The sequence below is a fragment of the Hyperoodon ampullatus genome (assembly GCF_949752795.1).
Source record: "Hyperoodon ampullatus genome assembly, chromosome: 11".
Taxonomy (NCBI): Eukaryota; Metazoa; Chordata; class Mammalia; order Artiodactyla; family Ziphiidae; genus Hyperoodon; species Hyperoodon ampullatus.
Genome location: NC_136924.1, coordinates 52,293,722 through 52,316,567, shown reverse-complemented (window position 1 = coordinate 52,316,567; position 22,846 = coordinate 52,293,722).

Here is a 22,846-nt window from a genome sequence, read left to right as displayed (position 1 = left end):
GGGAAGGAGGGAGCAGGAGGCCAAGGGGAGAGGAGGGAAGGAGGGAGGGGAATTTCTAAAAAAGTTTAAAGAAATCGGAGCGAAACTAGAGGGGCAGGCGACTGCCGGATCCGCGCGAAGCCGCGGGGCGAGCGCGGCCCCCACCCCTTCCTTCCCTCCCTCCCGCGGCCCGGCTCTCGCCCGCCTCTCAACGCCGCCGGCCCAGGCGGCTCGGCCCGGGGACGCGATTCAACATGGTGCTGCTGCCGGGGGCGCGCGAGCGGGCGAGGGGAAAGGCGAGCCGACGGTGAGGGGCCGGGGCGGCCGGAGGCCCGGGAGTTTCGGCGGCGGCGGCGGCGGCGGCGGCGGCGGCGGCGGGGCTGGGGCAGGCGGGGCTGGGGGTGGGGAGGGGGAGGTCTGTGTGGTGGTTTGTGGAAAGCGGGGTGACAGCGTGTATTCCGGCCGCAGCTCCGCGGGGCCCTTGCACACATTCACGCGCGGCCTCGCGGCCGGGGCGTCCCCGGGCAGAAGGCACGGGCGGCAGCAGAGCTGCTGCGCGCCGCCTGCCTGTTTCCCTCCCCGCCAGCCTCCCTCTCTGCCGTCTCCGGCGCCGCCGCCACGGCCGGGCAGCCAGCGCCGCACAGCGACCCCCGAGGGCCGGCCGCGGCACTGCGCCTGGCTCCACACCGCCCCGGCAGCTCCTCGCGGGGAACAATAGACTCGGCTCGCCGGGCTTAGGGTTCATCTGCAATGTGCCGCACATTTCACACGCACACAAAGCCGGCGGAAAGGGGGGAGGCGCGGGGAAACGGCCACTACCGGTTGTTCCAGGGTTAGGGGTGGAGGCGATGTTCGCGTCCCTGGCCCGGCTGTTGGAAGGGCCGCCTCGGAATCCCCGCCCGCCCGACAGAACCGGTGTGGCGCTCGGGAGGGAAAGGAATCCCAGAGGGGCAGCTCCTCACGCTACGCATCATTCACTGATCGGAATAAAGTCAATCTGTCACCTTTTTTTTTTTTTAAGGTCTAAAAGAATCGGCTTTTCTGAACCTTGTGCTAGTATTTGGGGGCCTGGTTAGCACATTTTCCATGAATTATCCACGAACTAACTTTAGCAAACTATAAATTAAATACAATGTGAACTGCCTGTCCTAGTTCTGTGGAAATAGAGTCATGCTCTTAATTCATCTTGACTTTGGTTGGTTTCACTTCTCAGACAAGATTATTGTGTTGAGTTATGCAAACAGTAATTAAACAGGTTGGGAAGCAATCTTTTGAACTTTGACGATAATAATTAACGTTTATATTTTTATATTAAGCTATCTTAAAGATAGTGCGCTTAAAACAAATATTGAATAAAACCTTATGTTTTTGCTTTCTCTCGTGTCTTAAATGCGATATTTTTGAAGTTTAAAAAAGGCTGTTTAAATGGGAGACGCAACATCTCAACAAATACTACCACAAGTTTGCATCTACAAGGGGTGTTGCAGTCAGCCCTTTGCTACAAATGTTAATTAAGCTTCACGAGATGTGAAACGTATCATTATTCCCATTTCCGCGATGGCCACTACGGGCAAAGTCACCAAGGTCACAGGCTAGTAAAGGTCTGGCTGGGTTATTTCAGGTAGTGATTCCATTTATTTGGTGGTGAAAAGAATTATGTAATACAGTCCGGCATGCTTCCGGTGCTCACTCTAGGAAACGGATTTCTTTCCCAAGTAAAGTTTGTCTCTTAAATGCGGTCGGAATAAGGCTGTGGCTAGGAAGTTCCTGACACCCAAGGGCCACTAAGTGTCTCGGAAGCCTGTGAGGGGCGGAGACCCAGCCGGGGGAGTGGAGAAGCGAGGCCGGGGCCTGAGGCGAGGGGGGGCGGGGCAGGAGGGAGACCAGTTCATCTCTCCCTTCCCCCACCGGTCCTCCTAGGGGTGGTGGAGATGTGGGCCGCAGAGCCGCGAGGCCCGAGCTGTGCGGATTCCCTAAACGCCGCACTTGCGCACAGCCCCTTACGTAACTGTCAGCGCCGGGGATTCCCTAGAGGGGGTCATTCTATTCAACCATTACACACACCCCGAGCTCCTGCCTCCGCGCCGCAGCCGCCGCCGCCACCGCCTCACAAAATGGCGGCGCCCATACAGGAGACAGCGGCCACCTCCTCCGCCCCATTTTGTGGGAGGCGAGAGATCTGTCAACATGGAATGCCTCCGCTGAGGATGCATCCGAGTTTGGAAATCCTGCTTAACGGATGGAGCCGAGGGGATCCCCTTCGACGGAAAATGTCAGCGACTTATAGCACCTCCACGCTTTTTTCCTTTTTTCATTTTCCCGAAGAAAGCGCCCGAAACTGCCGGGGGACTTGTAACTAAGGAGAGAAGGGAAAACTGCGGCTGACTGCTTCGGGGACTTGCCGCGGCGCCTTGGTGGCTTTGGTTGCTCTTCCACGTTCCCGGCAGCTGACAGCTATCTCCCCGAGGGTCGCCTGGGCCGCCCGGCCCGCTCCGAGGGGAAGGGGACCGGGCGACGCGAAGCGGCGGCGGTGGCTTCTGCCGCGTCACTTGTGCAGCGAGACTTTTCGGTAGTTTTTAAATGCCAGAGTCCACAGCCCCGCCGGGACCCCTCGCCTGAGTCGTGGGCATCGGGAGCCCCGGACGCCCCTGCTCCGGGGCCTCGCGGTCGGCCGGAGCCGGGTGCCCGGTTGTCCGGAGCGGGCGGTCCTCGCGGTTGCCCGCAGCCCCGGCGCGCCGGGTGGTCGCCGTCGGGACCCGGGCCCTGGATGGTGCTACTGGGGCAGGAGTGGGAACGAAGGCACGTACACTGAAATTTAAGTCGTCCGAGTCGGGACCTAGGGTTGTATGTTTTAACCATGTCTCAGGTTAAACGTTAGAATGCCTTTTCTAGTATCCAGCTCTGCAGTGGGCAAACCTGGTTGCCTTATTTCTCATTCGAAGGGCAGAATGGAGGGATGACATTTTATATTTTTGTTTGTCAAGGGGAGGTTGCCACTTTTGAGCCACTGACTGCTTGCTGTCTATGTGTGTTCGTGTGTATACACACATGTATACAATAATGTGTTTTGCTTTGCAGTACAGATAGAAAAGGCTAAAGACCTGGAGTGTGATTCTAACGTTTTAATGCCTTTTTTATTAACATTTAAAATGTGATGTGTAACGGGGCAGTCGACTCTGAGAAAAAAGGAGAAGCTGTCGTCTTCAAAATGGAGTCCTAAAGGATATTTGATGGATAGAATTTAAAATCAGAACACTTTGGATATGCTCTAGTCAGAGAAAACAAAAACATAAAACTTGATGTTTATCAGGTTACAACATGGTTCGATTTCCCCAAGACTAGAAAAATGTAAGGCCAAAATAAGCTATTAATGGTATTTGCTTGTAAGAGGAATGTAAAGTTTTAAGGAAAGAGGAGATTCGTTTTATGAAACTTAAGTATGCATTACACGAATAGTTTATTCCAAATTTTTTTTTCAAGTTACTGCAGTCATTTGTATTTTGCATGACATTTTTTTGAGGTGTTTTATGTTGATTTTGACCCTCATATTCCCTCTCTAGTGCAGAACTGTATCTTTCTGCAGGCTGTGCCTCAGTAAGTTCCATGCCCCATCGCCTGCTGCACCAGCTTGCCTCCCCTGGAGCATGCATTACCAAGATATAGTTTCTGGTGCTGTCTATTCCTACTGATGTTCTTTAAATTTAATAAATTTGGATACCACTACTCAGTCTGTATCTGTTGCAAGAATACCCTATCTTAGTACCCAAGTACCCAGAGAAAATTTTTTTTAATGGGATTGCACTAATTGTAACCCTAGTGCCTAGTATTACATTTCTCTGCACCATATTGCATTTCCTATAGTGGGCAGCATAGAGCAGGTTGGATCCTGAAAAAGAAATTGCTAGAGGTCTGTGACAGTTTTACAATAGATATTCTCTAATCGGATAAGATACAAATAAAATGTAGTTCATAGTTTTCAAGCATTAATGGAAATAGTCCTATAAAAATTACCGATAACAGTGGAAATGTCGAAACTCAGTGTAGTTTACTGTTCTGATGAGAAATGTTGACAAAGCCCTTTTGATGTGAAAAAATGCAAAGTTGTTTTTAATAGTAACTGCAAACCCTGAACACCATAATTAGAGGTTTCTGTTATTTTATTCGAAATCTGTGATCCCTATCAGTTTTAGTATTATCAGTTTTAGTATTATTTAGAAATGGTGAGGTTTAAAATTCCCTCATTTAAGTAGCTTTAAAATACTATACCAGATTTCAAATCAAGCATGTCAGGTATGATTACAACAGCTGAAATAACTTAACTGAGAAATTGGTATGTTGATTCATTGGATTAATTTTGGATTTTAGGTTACTCCCAGGTTTAAAAGAATTGGTTGAAGAAGCCTATTGAACTTAAGTTTATATTTCATTAAAGATAATCTTAGGAAAGGAACTGTTGGTAAGATGTGAGAACGCTTTCACCACTTGCTGCTCTAAGGCTGTGTCTACTGCTGTACTTTTTTATGTGGACTAACTTGTCTTATTTGAATATTTGATTACAATATCAGATAGTAGATGTGGACTTTCCTTCAAATGACTAAAGGAGTACTGGTAATAAGCTTTTAAAAGATGAGGTAATAGTTTATTCTGCTACAGATTAGGGTAATTGTAATGTAGATATTGAATGTAGATATGAATCTGCTCTTGACAGATTACTGAATGATGTATCCATGGAGGGTCTGGTGCTTCAGAGGATTTTTTGTAGTTGTTTCTTTTCAATATATATTAGAGGTTATGCTTTGTACGTAAATTCAGTGCAATTTACTTTAAAAAAAAGAAAGTGATAATTTTCAACTAAAAAAGACTTTTTAATAAGACATAATAGCTAGAAAATTAAATTTTAGCCAATTATAATATTCTTTGGAGAGGCAGTCCCAAATGTGCTTTTTGAGGGAGTTGGTCTCATTGGTTATTTAGGTCAATTATCTAATCTTGAATTTTTAAAATTCTTAAGGTGTTCATTTGTGTATTCTTATTTATTTCATCTATTGTGATCACTGAAAGGAAAAGTAGACCCCAAACTAACTGTGCTTATTATAGTATCATCACCGTTTTTAGTAGTTTAGCACTTTGTTTATGGTATTTAGTAACTTCTGAAAACTAGAAGAGCATAAATACTAAACCAAAGAAATATTTGTTTATTTTTATCAATGCAGATTACTAAATCATCGAGTAAATATTTGTTGAATGCCTACCTTGGGCAAAAGGTGAGGGAAGAGAAATTGACTTGGCCCTCAAGGAAACCTCCAGTAGTAGGTTTTCCTTAACTGTACCTTTAAAAGATTATATTGAAATATTCAGACCATAGGGTTCTTTATTTATAATACTTAAGCAGGATGTTTAGCACTGACACGTTCAAAATTCTGTTTAGAATATAAACAGTTGAATATAATTGTGTACAAAACAGCATTACATTTGTTAGCATCGATGTTAGGATTAGTATTACTCAAAGTGGTAAACCTGTTAGCAGCGTTTAAATCACATTCTTTGAAAATTCAGATCCACAAAAAACATGATCCCAATAGTCAAATTTAATTATGGGAAAGGCGAGGGGATGTTCAGTGAATGTAAAAAATACACTGCTGAGCAAACAGGAATTGTTTTAATGAGTTTTGATTTTCTGTTTCAATTTTTTGGTACATTGACTCTTCTGACATTGGACTTTGCTATTAATTTAAAAAAATTAAACCCCAAAGACACATTAATTCTGTATTTAATGCAGATTTAATTCTTGACTAGCTGTAAAGCTTAAGGAGTTGGCAGTCTTGTTGGCGAAACAATAAAATAGGAATTAAGCTGAAATGCAAAACTATGTAATATTAGTTTTCATTAAAGTATATACAGTTTTTCCTTCATAACTATAGGAGTCAGAGTAGTATTAACTTAATCACTTAATTTATTTAGCTTTGGTTTTTCTCTGAAAACATATCACAAACTATTCATGTACAGCATCAAAACTGAAAACCACCAGGACCAGGGTAAATTGTTGAGGCTTATTGCTAAACATCAAGGGAAATTCTAACCAATAGTTCAGTGGCAACAATTTTTTTAAAGTGCCATGGTTCTTTGACATAATTTGTAGTATGTAGAACTCAAAAGAATCCTCATTATCATTGTGTGATAATGTACATGAGAAATACTTATAAACCGTTCTTCAGGGGTACAGAATAACTGACAATATTTTGCAGTTAGCTGCAATGCTTCCAGATGTTTAAAACAAAGATGAAAATTTTAAGAGTATTGTGCTACATTTTTAAAACCAAATTTCCCTCTTATTAACAATATTAATGTTAATAACAGCCATTAGTGATTACTAAATAAATAGGAAATTAGGTCCTGTTCTAATATCTATTCATTTTAACCGCATTTAAAGACAGATTTCCTCAGGGTTAATCAGCAGCTAAATGGTGGTCTTCCTGTTCCTCTGGAAACAGAAAAGAAGCTTCCCTCTTTAGGGTATGGAGGAATCTGCGCTCTTCCCACTGAACTAAATCCATCCTTTACACTGTCATTTGCTTACCTCAGTTATTTTTTCTGATGTATTAAAGCCGGGGGCCACCAAAAATAGGAGTAGTACTATCAGGAATATACCGCCCTGGGTGGGTTTGTGCTCACAGCCGATACTCTCCTTCCTACCCTATCTTTGTTCTCAGTGTCAATTTCTAAAGAGTCTTGAAATAATAGTATATTCCCAGTTAGATAAGAGAGTTAACTTGTGGGCTATTGATAGTGTTCAAGGAGTCCACAATCCCCGTGAAACAAGATGTGTTTATTGCATTTTTTTAGGGAGAAGGTCTCAGCAGGCATGGGCATCTTAAAGGGCCCTGTGATATTCGAAAAATTAAAGCTCTATTTTCTAAAGACAGGTAGTAAGTTTAGAGGATCACCTCAGCAGGGGCTGGTTTTTATTTTGTGTGTGTTGGCATCTAGAGAAAGGCATTTTGCAAGTTTAGTTAAGGAATATTTTAGTTCATCAAATTGTAAGAATTACAGCAAGCAAGCAAAAATCTACTATTTCTAAGGAAGAACTACAGTAGATTTTTAAAGAAAGTTTAAATGCTTTTAATCATTTTTCAGTTTGTCCTCTATTGAAAATTTATGGATAAGGGACTAAATTTATTCAAAATAGGCCCCTACTATAATTCTTCAACTAACTAATTGAGAATACCTGTGGATATATATGAATTTATTACCATTGTGAGCATGGTAGTATGTGCTTAGTGGTCATGGGTGACATTGATCAGAATCTTTCCAATGATATAGCCAGGTCACACTGCCATCTTCCTGTTTTCCTTTGTGCTTACTTGCTGTGTTGCTCTTTGCTGCAGTTTCTGAGGAATGAACCTAGGAGTCGGCCCAGACCTTGCTTTTGTAAGGATCTTTCATCGGGGCTACTTTGTCCCACAGCAGGTTCTTTTAGCTTGTCTGAGGGCCCAATGTATGATAATTGGAATTTAAGACTACTAACCGCAGATTGCAGTTCAGCGTAACCTTTTTTAAAAAGGCTAAACTACTTCAGCCATACTCCAAATTGCTCAATGGATATTATAATATGTTAATTATTTCTTTGCCTGTTTTTGGTATGTAGATCATTGTATGCATACTTATTCAAAGTCCACAATTCCGTGCATTGTCTTTGAGAGAGGGGGAAGGTTATCGCCCCACCCCATGTTTTACATATATGTATACGTTAAGACTTTGGCCCACTCCCTGCTGAACCAGAGAGAAAGAGCATATTTGAAAGAAAACATGTGCTTTACTCAGACTTCAGTAATTAGGCCGATGCAGCTGATTTATGTCATACATTGAGCTCATTCTTAAAAGGTAAACGTCTTACAGTAAGTCTCCTGGCTCACAAATCAGTGCTTTTTCTACTAAACATTCTTTCTGTCTTGCTAATAAAATCCAATTTACAGAATCATAATTGCTAAGCAAATATGCATAAAACCATAAATTTATCCGAATCACTTATTATTTAAAGAGTAGTGTATAAAAGTTTAAACAGAAGTCATTGATCAGTGAAAGTGACAGAAAATAAGCAAAATCAAAATGGAATTATGGTAGAATAAGCTAAAAGGCCTTTCTTTAGGGAATTATTAGGAAAAGTGAGTTCAAACATAAGGTCTGGGACTTTTTAGGCAATACTTTATCTTAAATTAGAATCTACAGGAACTCCCCTTATCACTTAGACTTTCTTTGCCAATGAACACTACTTGTTTAGTAACCAGGTAAGAACATTTGTAATGAGTCTTTTAAAGCTACAACTTATATAACATATTTATAAATATTGCTGCTATATATAGACTAATATTTTTAGCCTCACTACAATACCTTGTACAATTTTATAACTGCTAAATGCCCTATAAAAGGCTATCAGCCCATTGTCAACTGGAAAAAAAACAAATTCACAACATAAAAGTTGAAAATTATGTTTTATTTGGTGGACTTGCTGAGGACTTAAGCCCAAGAGACAGCTTCTCAGCTTCTGAGGGACTGTTCCAAAGAGGAAATGGAGAAGCCAGAATATATAGGAGTTTTTGCAACAAAAAGCAGGTAGTCGGAACATCAAAAGATTACTGTTAATTAAAGAAAAACCAGACATCTCAAGTTAATGAATTTAGTACTTTTCTATGTATGGGAAGATGCGAGAGTCTGGGCTCACTGAAATCATTCCTTTGATATACACCTTAACTATCTAGGGCTAGTATTCTGTTTTTCTCCAATCCTTTCAAGGTGCACAGTCGGGGGTGGCTGCAGTGCCTAATGGCTTGATGGCTGCAACATCCTTTGTTTACTGACAGGACATTTTTCATCTACACCGTGTAGATAGAGCCTAGCTCTCAGTCTGGTGCAGCTTGGCATCTTTTTGACATAGCTTGAATTGCCAGGAACATAGGGGCATCGTTCCTTGCCAGTGAGAGTACACATCCTTTCTTTGCTGGCTAAGGTGAGATCTGAGCCATTGGATTCTGTTGTATATGACCTTAGTGCAATGGCCATCACTCAGTGAGCAGAGTTAGAGAAGTAGTCTTATTGTTACCTTATTTTAATAATTTTTTATCTTTCTGAGATTGTATATAACCTCACTTGGGAATAATATTTCTCTAAACCACTGTGCTTCACAGATGTTGTGACTATTTTCCCCTGGGAAATATTGGAAGATACAAAGCCAGGGCAAATATGTGTTGACCGTGAGTGTGAGTAAGCTTGACAAATGAAATCAGTATCTTTGCAAGTTATCATACTCCTTTTCTTAAACTCACAGATTAAAGCTGGAGGTTTACACAGAATCAGAGAGCCAGATAGCATTTTTTTATCAGCCTAGGATAAGCAGCTCATTTCCCATCAACATAGTACAAAAACTAAGGGACATCAGTTGCTAAATATAAGGCAAGGACCTGCATATTTTCCCACAAATTTTATTGTGATAAACCAGTGCTATACTCTGGACATTAAAGGAGATTTTTACCTCTAGTTGTCCAAACATGGCACATATTATTCAGGTAAAAGACACTGGTATCAAAGGAGTTTCTCCCTTAGTGTTTTGTGGTAATTGAGAACAAACAGCATTTAAGGAATGTATTATTATTGTATTTTTTGAGTTTCCAAAGCCAAGAATATAAGAGCAATACCTAGGTACAGGTCTATTGTTTTTAGTAAAGTTAGTTTCACTTAGTCTGGTAATAGATGTTCCTCAATTTATAATTGAGACAATAATCAAACCAGAAAGTTCAGGAAGGGTAGTGTAGCAAGTAGTAACCCTCACCGTGCTTGCTCAATGTCATGCACCTGTCATTCTAGTGGTCATTTGCCAGTCTTCTTCGGTGAAAGAGAAATGAGCAGTCCTGGTTTCTCTTGTGTTGACGGACAGGTCTCAAGTAAAGGTTTATTTTCCAAGAAAAGTGATTAAATAGGTTCCTTGCAGAAAGATTTTCAGAGCAGAAAACCTGCCTTAGAAGTTTTTCAGTCTTTGGACCCAGTTCAGAAGTGGCCAGGGCCAAACCTCAAAGCATGAAAGCAAAAGTTGGGCTGTACTTAAAGGAGACAAATTATAATCCAGTTAAGAACCATCAGATGAAGTCAGAGGCAAGACCCCCCTATTGACAGGAAAGTTAAGTGCTGTCTTCTGGAGCTTTTAGTTGTTTCCTCACGGATTCTCTTAGACTAGGTCTGGAATGGTTTTTGGACATATCTGAAACATGAGGTTGGATTTTCCCGACTAGCAGGCCAGGGTTAGGACAGAGGGTCCGCCAGCTGTCAGGTAGACCCAGCACTGCCAGAAGCTCATTGTAAATTGCCACTACTAGTCTGGTGATTCAAGTGGGAAATGTCCAAGTAACTTTTCTTCTAGAACGTTGTGTCCACAAGAAACCAAAAATTAACAATAAATTGTTTGATGGGTGAGATAGTCATCTTCTTAAACATAAAGCATAGATCCAACACAGAAGAACTTTGTGCCTGGCAAGTAGTCAGGGAGACTTGAAAAGGCCCCCTTAAGTGAGGTTCAGGCTATGTCTTCCACTGATGAACCTTAGATGAGAATATGGGGTGGGGTGGATACCTGGAAATTTCATAGACCATTAATATTTTGTGAATTTAAAAAAATCCAGTGTGCTTGCCGAAAATTTTTTCGAAAAATGGAGTGTGTGCCTGGCCGCTTTGCTTCGGTTTCTTTAGAGTCCCATCTACATGTTACACTGTCTCTATTGTTTCTAGATGGAGGGACAGCAAAGGCTTTGAAAGTCTGTAGGACTGTATAAATTCCTTTTACAATCTATGTGAAAAAGTGTATTCCCTGATTATTATCAAAATGCTATTTCTAGGTTATAATGTTAAAGACTGCCAAACAGTCATGTCAGCTCCTGTGTATGTTACTATCTGTCCTGCAAAGGTACACATAATCACTAAAACATATTCTTATGAACAACACATATATAAAATTAACCTGAATATTTGCGGAGGGCTCCCAAGGGGGATGAATTTTATTTATTTATTTATTTTATCATTCATTCATTCATTCTATTTTAAAATTTAGTTTGCTGCCTGATCTTGAAAAAGAGTAACATCTGAATGAGTTAGCAGAGGAAACCAGTTGGTTAATAAAGATAAGAACAACGATGCCTTGAACGAGAAATCACCACAGCTTTACTTTAGTGAGAATAACATTTTGTAATAGCCACAGCTGAAGAGACTCTAAGGGCTGCTAGATAGCTTAGCCCCTCCAGAAGTGAGGAAACCTTTATTGTTTTTGCAGTTGCCTACAAGAACTACCCAAAAGCTTGAGCAGAATCAGTAAGTTCATGACTTTTGAGAAGTAAAAGTACAATCTCAGGTGAGGATAACACTTTCTGCCACCTAGGGAAAATATGGAGAAAGCAAAATTTTACTACCTGGTGTTAAAAAGAGACTGCATATCCAGAGACCAATTTATTTTTTTTCTCTGAGCTGCCAGTTCCCTCTTCAATATTATATGCAAGTGTTGTTTTAGTCACAGCACCTGTTACTAATTTAAACAAGATGAGAGAGTGAAAACTCTTCCTTTAAAGAAGAAATCATACATAACCAGATGTGTGTATGTGTATGTGACCATATATTTGCAAGAAAAGGAATGTGCCAATGATTTTCTTCCTCAGCTTAAATAAATTTGCAAAGAGACTTTCAGAAATCAGAATGCTATTTTAAATATTATTAACAAGTCCACAAATTATTAAATCAGACAATCAGAATTACAGACTTTAATTAAAAGTTACGTTATTTTCAAAGTATATAGCAACACTGAATCCGGGTTCTGACAGTACTATTTTTTTTAAAATAGTATTTGCAAAGGCAATTTTATGATATAGAATAGAATTCTACCTGCTTTTCTCCAGCTATAAGGAAGAGGGTATATGTTCCCATTTGAATCTTGCTAGGATTCTTCTATTAAACCAGCAGTTAGAAGTGCCTAAATACCGGAATTCCTTAGCTAGATCAAGAGAGAAGATCAGTTACAAACTTAAAATTCAGAAGAGGGCAGAAAGATAATGAATGTTAACAAACGGAATATGGAGCATGTAATGTCTTGCCTGTACATGTAATTAAGAATATAAGTAAAGTTTATTGCAGTTTAAGTTATGTTTGTTTGAAACAGTCTAAACAGTGTATTCACTGAACATAGATTTTGGTAAAATGATTATGTATTTAAATCACCTGTTTTTTAAATTGTATGGATATTTTTAGTCTTTATAGACCATAGTTTACAGTTACAGATAGTTTTCCATGGTCTGGGAAAGCTATTCTGTTTTTTATTCTCCCTCCTACCTCTTAACCCCATCCCTCAAATTATTTTTATAATTCCCAAGAATTTGTAAACTTACTCTTTCATGTATTTTCTGAAAATGTGAAAAGTGTTAAAAGTTTGTGTTTTCAGTGCCTTAGGAAATATATAGGAATACATTTTTTAAACTGTGTGCCCAAATCAACATTTTCCATGCGTGCCATGATCTGTTTATAGGTGCTAGGTAAAAAAAGGATGCAGTTATGTAATTTTGTGAAATGCCAAGTTAAGGTAAATTTTTTTCTGTAAGACTTCTTAGGGCCTTCTGTATCCTCCTATGTTATCCTCTATGTGTATCCCATTTTCCAAATGTACGTGGCCTTCTCTTAGGATAGTTCCATGGGAAATATCGGAAAGTGCTGGTCTAGACATTGCTAAAAACTGAATACATATGTCTAAAACAAAAGGTGCCTAATCCTTCACTAGAGTGTGAGCTCTTTCAGGGCAAGGACCCCTACTTATTCTTTGTAATCCCATATTGCATATAACCAATATAATGCTTAGTATATATTATTGAATAAGTTAATATACATCTAGTAACTTGAAAGTTTGTTTTTAAAGGCAAGCCTAATTAAGCTTCTAATTTGCTAGGATTAATTATTATAAAATAACTTATGTATTTTATTGTGTGTTATTTTTTTTCCTCTCCGTACTTAGAAGAATTAGAATTTTTTTAAATGGTTTATTTTGTAGTTTTATATTTAGGATGGTGACCAGCTATTTTAATCTCTGTTGAAGAGATGTAGACCTAACCACATACTAGATCTGTTAATAAACCATGAAGCACTTCAAAATTGCTAGGTACAGAAATCAGAGAATTCGCTGGTACCTTCATTTCATTTCACCCGAACATTCCTCTGGGAATCTAAAACTTTTTTCATATCCTCCTTCTTCACTCTTCACTCTTCACTCTTCACTCGTACCTCCCAAGAAGACAATTTGTCAATGTTCCCATTTCTTTTTGGAGTCCATATAATTTCCCAGAATTCATGGAATCCCTTGATCCATTTACTGTTGCTTTGTATTATAGATCTTCTACCAGTGTTTTCCCACAGATTTCCTGCCTCATCTACCAGAGGCTCCTTGGGGTTCTTGAGGATTTTCTGGATGTACTAAAAAGTGTTAAGTACACATATATCAAAATGAAGGGACTTCGTGCAGGTAGTAATAGATCCTCAGACCACTGAAGGAAGGATGTTTTGGAGACTCTCAGTTACAAAGAATGATGCATATTTATAGGAATCCAGTGAACTTTGCCACCTTTCATATTAGGAGAAAGGGAAATTTGGGGATTCCTTGGAGATGTAGGGGCTTTTAAGGCCCTCAAAGACTTTTGTAGATTTCAGTTAGATATTTAATTGATATTAAAGACCATAGCCATAATATGATATCAGGAGCAAATAGGTAAAGGAAAAATATATGAACAAATTCTTTGAATTAAAAAAAAAAGGAAAGAATACACTTATCTAATCATTAACTCACTTTTAAGATAGACACATGCAAAACATACGTTTTCTCAATTTGATTATGCTTTTTAGAGGACCCTTAATAGTGTGAAATTTGTATTTTGACAGTTTAGGTATCTTTTTACAGGATTTTGTAAGAATTTCCTGTGTGAGAGACTGATACAGAAGTGTTCCTGATAAAAATTAGATTTCCCTCCTTGAAGTCCTTTTAAAATAGGAAATATTCATAGAGTAGCATAAATGAATGTCTTATCTTGTAAATAACAGGAGAGTCCCTTAACGTCCTTTAGAACCAGATGTTTTGTTGCTCTTTTTTTCTTTTATCTCCATTCAAACTACCACTGATGGAAAACTATCATCCAGGCAAGGAGAAGTGCTAAGTTAGGAAGCTGTTTGAAGAAGGTACAAGGCCTCCCTTAAAGTTTTGGAGTTCATGAGTGATGGGAGGGAAGAGTGGACAAAGAATTCTACAATATGATCAAGGAGTTTGATGGAGGTGTTGGCTGTGCCTGCAGAAGTCTGGGAGCTTTATGGAATAGGGAATATTTGAGTGCATCTTAAAGTAAGAATGTTCATAGTTGGTGGTGGGGAAGGCTTAGAGGCATGAAAGCGTGTGGCATGTTTGGGGGATGGTGACTAGCCCACTGTGAATGAGTCCATTTTGCAGGGGTGACGGTGAAAAGGAATAGAGGCCACAAAGCTATATTGAGGCCAGTCTGGGAGAGGCATCTAATGACGTTAAAGACTTTGGACTTTTTCCCTGAAAGCTGTTATTCTCAGCCATTTTTCTTTTGTCACATAAATGATAGATGTACATGTATACAAGGATATGTACAATTCCTAGGCCCTAGCTTTTTCTGCAGTCATTTCCATCCCATTCAAGCATATGAGAATACAAGAAAGGATATTATTATAATTACAGACAGATACAGATTTGACTTTTTAAACATATGTTTGACTTTATTACTGTGCACAACTGGTAAAAACAGTTGTCTTGACATAGGTTGAGAACAGGAGGAATGTAGATAAACTACTATCGCAACATAATAGGAGACTGGAAGTGAGGGCTTCATTAATAGAAAGAGAGGAGAGAGGATGGATTCAAGAAATAGTGCAAAAGTAAATTGTGAGGACTAGATTAATTTCCAAGACTCATCCAAGACACACACATACACACACACACACACACACACACACACACACACTCTATACTTATCTACTATGCCACAATTGCCGCCACACTGCTATGACCATTACTTCACCCCGGTGCTCCCTTAAAACAGGACATTTTCCTGTAGCTGTTTTAAATGGGATCATGCCTCTTTGAAACAGCTGCTTAAAAACACATTTTTTTTTAAGAACAAGTATTCAACAAATGTCCTGGCCTTCATATTCCTTATCCTTGATCATCTCATCCTTCTCTCCACCTCTGAATTTAAAAGATAAAGTACACCTTAGAGAAGTGAGGATGAGTATCTGTTGCACACATACTTGGAATACTTGGTTAAATCAAAAAGCACAACATTTTAGGCATCTTCACAATGTCTTTTGAATCAAAATGAATACTTTAGAATGTCATGTACTTTTTCAGTTACCTTCTCTTTTCCAAACACATTAGTACTGATTTTTTTTTCTTCCTTATTCAGAGGCCCATTTTTCATCTGGATTCTCCTAATATCCCCTTTATAGACTTATTCCAGCTCTGTGTTGTCTTTGAAGGATGCAACACCTGAAATTGCCTGTTGTTTTCTTTGTGCAGATATACCATGCTTTGGTACAAGAATAGAATAAAGCTTTCTAGTTTCTTATTCTGAAGGCTAAACAATTTGACTGGTATTTAGATTTTAATACCCCATTGGTCTAGTGGTTTCAAGCAATGATTTATAATAGTTCACAGTACATCATGAATACAGAGCTTAGAGATCAGCTAATCCTACCTGCACATTTTATAAATGTGAAAAAGGAGATCAAAAGCAGTTCAATATTTGTTCCTGGTAATATAATATATATTCCTCTTTTTAAAAGTTAAAACATCATAGTGCAAGGCCCTCTCTGCACCTGGAATCACGGTCCTCTCCTTGGCAGTAATCACTGTTATCACTTTGATATATGTTCTATTAGCACTTTTCTCTGCATTTGTTTGTAATCTGTACACACACACAGACACACACACTCGTGCTCATGTGTTACCTAAGTGGTATCTTTTTTGTCACTACTGAATTTTTCAGTGTATCCAGTCATTGTGTAAGCGTAGCTGGATTACTTTTTACAAATGTGTACCTTACACCATGCACATAGAAGCAAATCTGTCACTTACCTGTCCTCTCCTATAGCCTCGTTGGATTCCTGTCCGTTTATTCATTCAATGAATATTCATTGCCCATTACATACTACCTTCAAGAAGTTTACATTACACTTATGAAAGTAAAAAATGTACAAAGATAACCAATATCAAATACCAAGTGCCACTGAAGACGTATAGGGAGTCATTCTGTTTTCTGTCTCATTACCTGGAAGACCTGAATAGCATAGGAGAATAATTTTAAATACATTATAGAAACTCTTTGATGTCATTTGCTAAATTCAGTGTTTGTTTAGCTTAAAAGTATTTTGACAAGACTCCACTTCAGTTGACCATAACTGAAGTATTAAAGCATTATAACTGAGATCCCAACTATTTATGAATTCATGTAAGCTTACGGCTTACCTTGAAATTAAAACGTCAGTCTCAACAGCTATATTTTTTTTAATGAACTTCAAAGCCAGATAAAATGTAGGTATTGCAGAAACTAACTGCAACCAACTATCACCCACAATTTAAAAATAGTAAGTGAAAGCATATATTTGTTTGAGGGTTGGGTCAGACACATGCAGCGGTGAGAAACATTAAACAGTTTTGGACGTTTATTGATTTGCTGTCTCGTTCTAACTACAACGTCCTGATTCAGTCGTGGCATCTAGGTATCTGAGCAGGGGAAATCCTGGATCATGTGACTTTTCCTAAAGAACAGAATCTAGATTCAGATCCAACCATGCGCACAGAGTGCCTGTCCTGAGCCAGGCATGTCCATGTGGGAGATTTCATTCAGTCACTCACAGATGATTGAGATTATTATTCCTTGAGACCCAGCACTATAAAATAATTATTTTTCCAGCAAGGTCATTATATTTAAAAGAAAATGTTATAAAACATTTGGATATTCCTCATACATTCCTTGGGCAAAGTGAACAAATTTATATTTCTTTCAATATGATCAAACCCTAGAGCTTGAACGCTTTCTTTTGTAATTATTATAATTTATAATAATTCTAGCAATAGTAAGTGTTTAAATATACAAGAATTGTCCAAAACTAAAATAGGAGTTCTGGATCTTACTAGCTGTAGCACTAGCTTTGTTGTTTGTTTTTTGTTTTTTTGCGGTACGCAGGCCTCTCACTGTTGCGGCCTCTCCCGTTGCGGAGCACAGGCTCCGGATGCGCAGGCTCAGCGGCCATGGCTCACGGGCCCAGCCACTCCGCGGCATGTGGGATCTTCCCGGACCGGGGCACGAACCCGTGTCCCCTGCATCGGCAGGCAGACTCCAACCACTGCGCCACCAGGGAAGTTCTGTAGCACTAGTTTACTCTGAAACATTGAGTGAACAACTTCATACGTCTAACCTCATTTCTCTTTTAAATAAGGAAAAGATTTCTTACTGAATTCAAAACCTCAGGAGCTTCCCGGGTGAAATCTGAAACTGCCATCCGCATCCCCCCGCCCCTGTACGCAGAGGGCAGGGAAAGACCAAAGAAAGAGGCAGCCCACTCCAGATTGGTAGCTGGCAGGTTTAATAAGCAAGGGAACTTATTTAAAAAGCTTGTCTTGGGCGGCTGCAAGACAAGTAGATCTCGGCACCAGCCCACCAGTATCTTAAAAGTTTATATAGAGGCCTGAACTGGGTTCAGTCATGTACTCAGTCTAGATAGTCTGATCATCACATTACTATCTCAAGACTGGATCCTTGGGGCAGTTTCTGGGATCAGGACCACGAGCAGAATGCACATTCCAAGGACCGGGAGGAGGTGAAGAGCCTCCAATTGCCTGGGTCCAGCTGGTGGGCCAACCTATGGTCATGTCTTCCTGATGACCTCCTCCAACTATGATAGATTACTTGTTTGAGAACCCTAGGTATAAGGTACTATATGAGTTTGAAGTGATAACTGTTAAAAGTATATCCTAGAGGGAAATGTTTTAGGTTGCAAGATATACAAAAGGCAGTCATAAAGACATTCAACCTCATAGGACTTTAAAAAAATACTCCTTTGCTAGGAGTGATAATCCTTTATTTCAGAACTGTACTTTTAAAAGCAAATGTTGGTCTTTCTAGTTCTTTGAGAGAAATAAAAACATGGGTGTTTGTGTGTGATTCTCGTGTATTGACTCCTTGATGGCAGACAAGTCATCTCTGTCATGTGAATCTGAAGACTGTCAGGACATCAAATGTTAATTAGAGGGGCTTCCCTGGTGACGCAGTGGTTGAGAGTCCGCCAGCCGATGCAGGGGACACGGGTTTGTGCCCCGGTCCCGGAAGATCCCACATGCCGCGGAGCGGCTAGGTCCGTGAGCCATGGCCGCTGAGCCTGCGCATCCGGAGCCTGGGCTCTGCAACGGGAGAGACCACAACAGTGAGAGGCCCGCGTACAGCAAAAAAAAAAAAAAAAAAAAAAAAGTTAATTAGAGCCTTTGTGTTCCTGTGTTAGAAAGCATGGAACACAACTCAAAAAACAGTCTGATTTCTTGAGGTCTTACACTTAGAGAGAAAAATAAACATTGGTAACCCAATATGAATATAAAACATGTAAACTTCAGGTATAATCCTTTTCTTCGTATTTTGCTGTTTTATTTCTTAATCCTGATGTAATAGTAAAATTGCTAATACGTGGTCTTTAACGTTATTTATACTAGGTTAGGAAAAATTTTATGGAGGAAAAAGAATATAAGGATGTTTCAAACCAGGAGATAAAGACTGCTTGGAAAACATGGAAAGAGATTATTTTGGTTTATTAAAGGAACGACAGAGAAAGACTAATGAAGTGTTAGAAGAGTTTGCAATAGACTTGAGAGAGCTAAAGGCAGGAAAGAAAATTAGATAGGTGATAAAATTGACCTAGGCTTCTTCATAGATTTGTCGAGGGTTTTTAAAAAGAATAAAAGGTCTATATAATACCTAAGAGAAATTTTTAGTTAGTAGCTTCTTATCTGCACAGAGAGGAAAACTGGAAGCCCACGAGAAAGTGGTAGCAGTTGCTAACAACTTAGATGGGGAATTTAGATAATAGCACATTGAGAAAGGAAATTGTTAAAGGATTACTGTCAGGAATTCCCCTCAGGCCCTTTGAGTAGTACCTATGACCCAGCCCAGCCCTTGAAGATACAAGCATTGTAATGCTGTCCCGTTAATTTTGCCACTTCCTGGCCTCTTGCTACCTTTTCTGGACACTATCTGAAATATTATTTGTCTCCCACACTCACTCTCCATTAGAATGTAAACGCTGTGAGGTTAAGAATTTCTGTCTCTCTTTTTTCACAGCTCTATCCTCAGTAACCAGAATAGTGTTTAATAAATGAATTCTAGATCTAAGCATCAGTGTCTTGAAATATAGCCTCTCAATTTGATATTTAGGATCAATAAATGAAAATCAAATCATACTAAATTTAGCAGGGACCTCAGAGGTCATGCAGCCCACTGTTTATTATCTGTCTACGGATCTTTGAGGAAGATTTTTAACTACTCTGAGTCTTACCTCAATGTTAGGAATGACAGTTGTGATTTAGTGCTTTTCTCCTCTCTTCCCTTCTCCATTTCTCTCACATTTGGGATCCAAAGTATATAATTTCACTCGTTTTTCAGTGTAACAACACTGATCTGGTCCAATCTCCCACCTAACGCAGGAGTTCCTTACGTGGCATATTGTTCCATTGGACCCTTCTAAGAATTAAGAGCATACTGTTGGTTTGTGTGCCTGTGTGCGTGCGTGTGTCTGTCTCTGTGTCTGTATTTCATCCAACAAATAAACAATTATGTGCTAGGCTATAGATAAAATGTGATAAAATATACATTCCATACCCTCACAGGGCTTACAGTCTGGTAGAACTTTACAAATAAGTGGCATCTCTAAACTCTTTCCCTAGTCTTTCTTTAATCTCAAAGCTCTTTGGAAAGAAGAAGCAGAATAATGGGAAGAAATAAAAAACAATGGCATCTAACTTCCAGTGAATGGTATTAAGACAAATATCCACTTTTTAGTTTACAGGGCCTTTCAATTCAATTCAATTCATTCAACTAACACCTACTGAGTATCTCTAGCCCTTGGCTGGATTCTGAGGAATGAAAACAAAGTAAGATATAGCCCCTATTCGCAAGGGGGAAAATGCAAATGTATAAATACTCTTCAGTGTGATAAGTGCCACATGTTAACTGTTTTTTTGAGTGATCAATTCCATTGGAGAATCCTAGCTAAGATAAAGTCCTTTTTAGACTAAACTAAAATCTGCCTCTTTTGAATAGCTATTAGTTGATCCCAGTTTTGTCCGCCAAGCTCTTCATGTATTTACTTGACCCATAAACATTTCTTGGGGAACTTGGCAATGTTCCATAATGTGCCAGGTTCTCTTCATAGACAAATAGGATATGACCCTTGCCCTCAAGTTTAGGACATAATTCTGCAACATTGAGGAAGTTGCTTAACCTAAGTTCAGTTTCCTCCTCTGTGAATTGAGGGTAGTATTAATACCTACTTCTTAGGATCATTGTGAGGATTAAATGAATAATGCATGTAATGCACTTTATACAGGGCCTGGTACATAGCTTTCAATAAATGTGAGCTATTGTTTTTCCTATGTTTAAAGGGGGATCCCAATAAGTAAATTAGCAGTTGCAGGGTTGATATGAATGCCCTAACAGAAGTAAACATAGGGTGCTACGGGAATACACCAGAGGAACACCTAACCTTGGCAAGAGATGATAGGGAAACATCCTCCAGGAGGAGATATCTGAACTCCATACTGCAGGACTAAACAGTGGGGATGGGAAGGGCATAGGGAAAGAGGAGAGAGCGTGATGTATTCAGGTTACTTCAGTTGTTTAGACTGGCTAGAAGACTAATTCAAGAGAGAGAATGTAATGACCAATGAAATGCAGCTATAGGAGAAGAGGAAGAAAAGGTGTCAAAGATAATTCTTAAATGATTGCCTTGAGTAACTGCATGGAAGGTGATGACATTGGTTTATAGGGAGAATGGTTGGGGGCAGATAAGTTCAACTGTAGACATGTTGAGTTTCAGGAAGGCTAGGCACTTGACTTCAAATCAGGAATCTAGGACTGGTTTAGGCCTGCAGATTTGGGATTTGTTGACAGGTGTTTGTTGAAGCCACCATGTATATATTGTATAGAGGATGGCCAACATTAAGGGATGATCAAACAGCTCTTAATGTTGATTGAGAATGAATTTCCAGGCATATTAGGGGAAAACTGAGAAAGAGCACTATCCCAGAAACTAAGAGAGGAGAGAATTTTTTTAAAAGTCAACAGTCACAAATGCTGAGAGGATAAGAGAAAATTGTTCTTTTAATTAAGCAACTAAGAAGTCATTGGGTAAGATTTGTTTCAAAGTAATGAAGGGACCAGAATCTAGATTGCCGGAGATTGTGGAGTGGATAGGAAGTGAGTGAGGAAGATGATGGTTGGAGGCTCCCTTTTCAGAAGTTGTAAAGAGTGGAAGAGAGATAATGTAGAAGATAGAGGATGAAGGTCAGGGTCTGGTTTACTTAAAGATCACAAATGCCTGACCTCGTTTTTATGTCCACAGAAAAGAGCCTGGAGAAAGGGAGAGTTGAAGATATAGAATACAGTGTAAATAAATAATAAAAAAAGGATTCCTGAGAAGACAGAATAGATGACATGCTGTGGAGAAAAGTGTCTTAAACAGGACAAAGGACACCTCTTCCACCCACAAGATGTACCTGTGGACACAGGTACATCTGAAACAGAGAGTAGACCTGAATTGTTTGATGATATCTCTGAGGCCAAGTCATCTTTTGAAAGTTGATAAGGGGAGTGGCACCAGGACCAAGGTGCAGGAACTTGAAAATGTTCCTTGAAAAGAGGAGAAACCTACAAAGTGTGGGAAATGGCAGCATTGCCATTTGGGTCCCTATGCTTTGTCAGTGTCTCCCTGTGGTAGTGGAGACACCCACAATGCTCTGCACTAGATGGGGTCTGCCCAGCACAGTGTAAGGTGAGACTACTGTTTCCCTTCAACTGTCAGTTCCCTTGTTTGGAATCTTATACTTTTACTAATGTAGCCTCTGATTGGATGAGCTACTTTTAACAACTCTTTCATACTGAAAGACCAAGAAAAAGCATTTCTCCAGAAGCCAGAGTCAGTAATGGTTACTGTTCCAAAGAATGAGCTACTTATAAAAGTCAAGAATTAATTCTGAAATTGTTCAAGTTTAAATGAAAACCCTTCTAAATATTTTCAACATAGTGACAGACACAAGAAAAAATTAGTTGAAAAATTAGTTGGTCTGGTGAATGCTTAAAAATATCTATGTAATGTTGAATGCAGATGGCATAGACATCAAATAAGCATACTATATGCATAGGCCATTATTCCCAACTGTCAGTCACTTAGCTGGAAGCTAGATTAAACCATAGATGGATTTTGTTTTCCAAAATATTGTTTTAGAATGTTTTATTCTCTAACCATTCCCTATTATCCTACACCTGGCCACTTGACCAGGTGTTAATTCCCTTACCGCTGGACCCATTTGAGTTTGTTACTCCTGTTGGGCCATGCTCTAAAATCTATGTGTTAACTAGATCAGCTGAAAGTTTTAACCATTGTATTACACTAACCTCAAATAGAGCTGCTTTTACTGAATCGCTGTTTTGTGTGCAATCATTGGCTTGTACTGAGGGATACAATAATAAAATATCTTCATAAAACACATAGTTGTGATTGCTATAAGTGGGATGAGTGTACA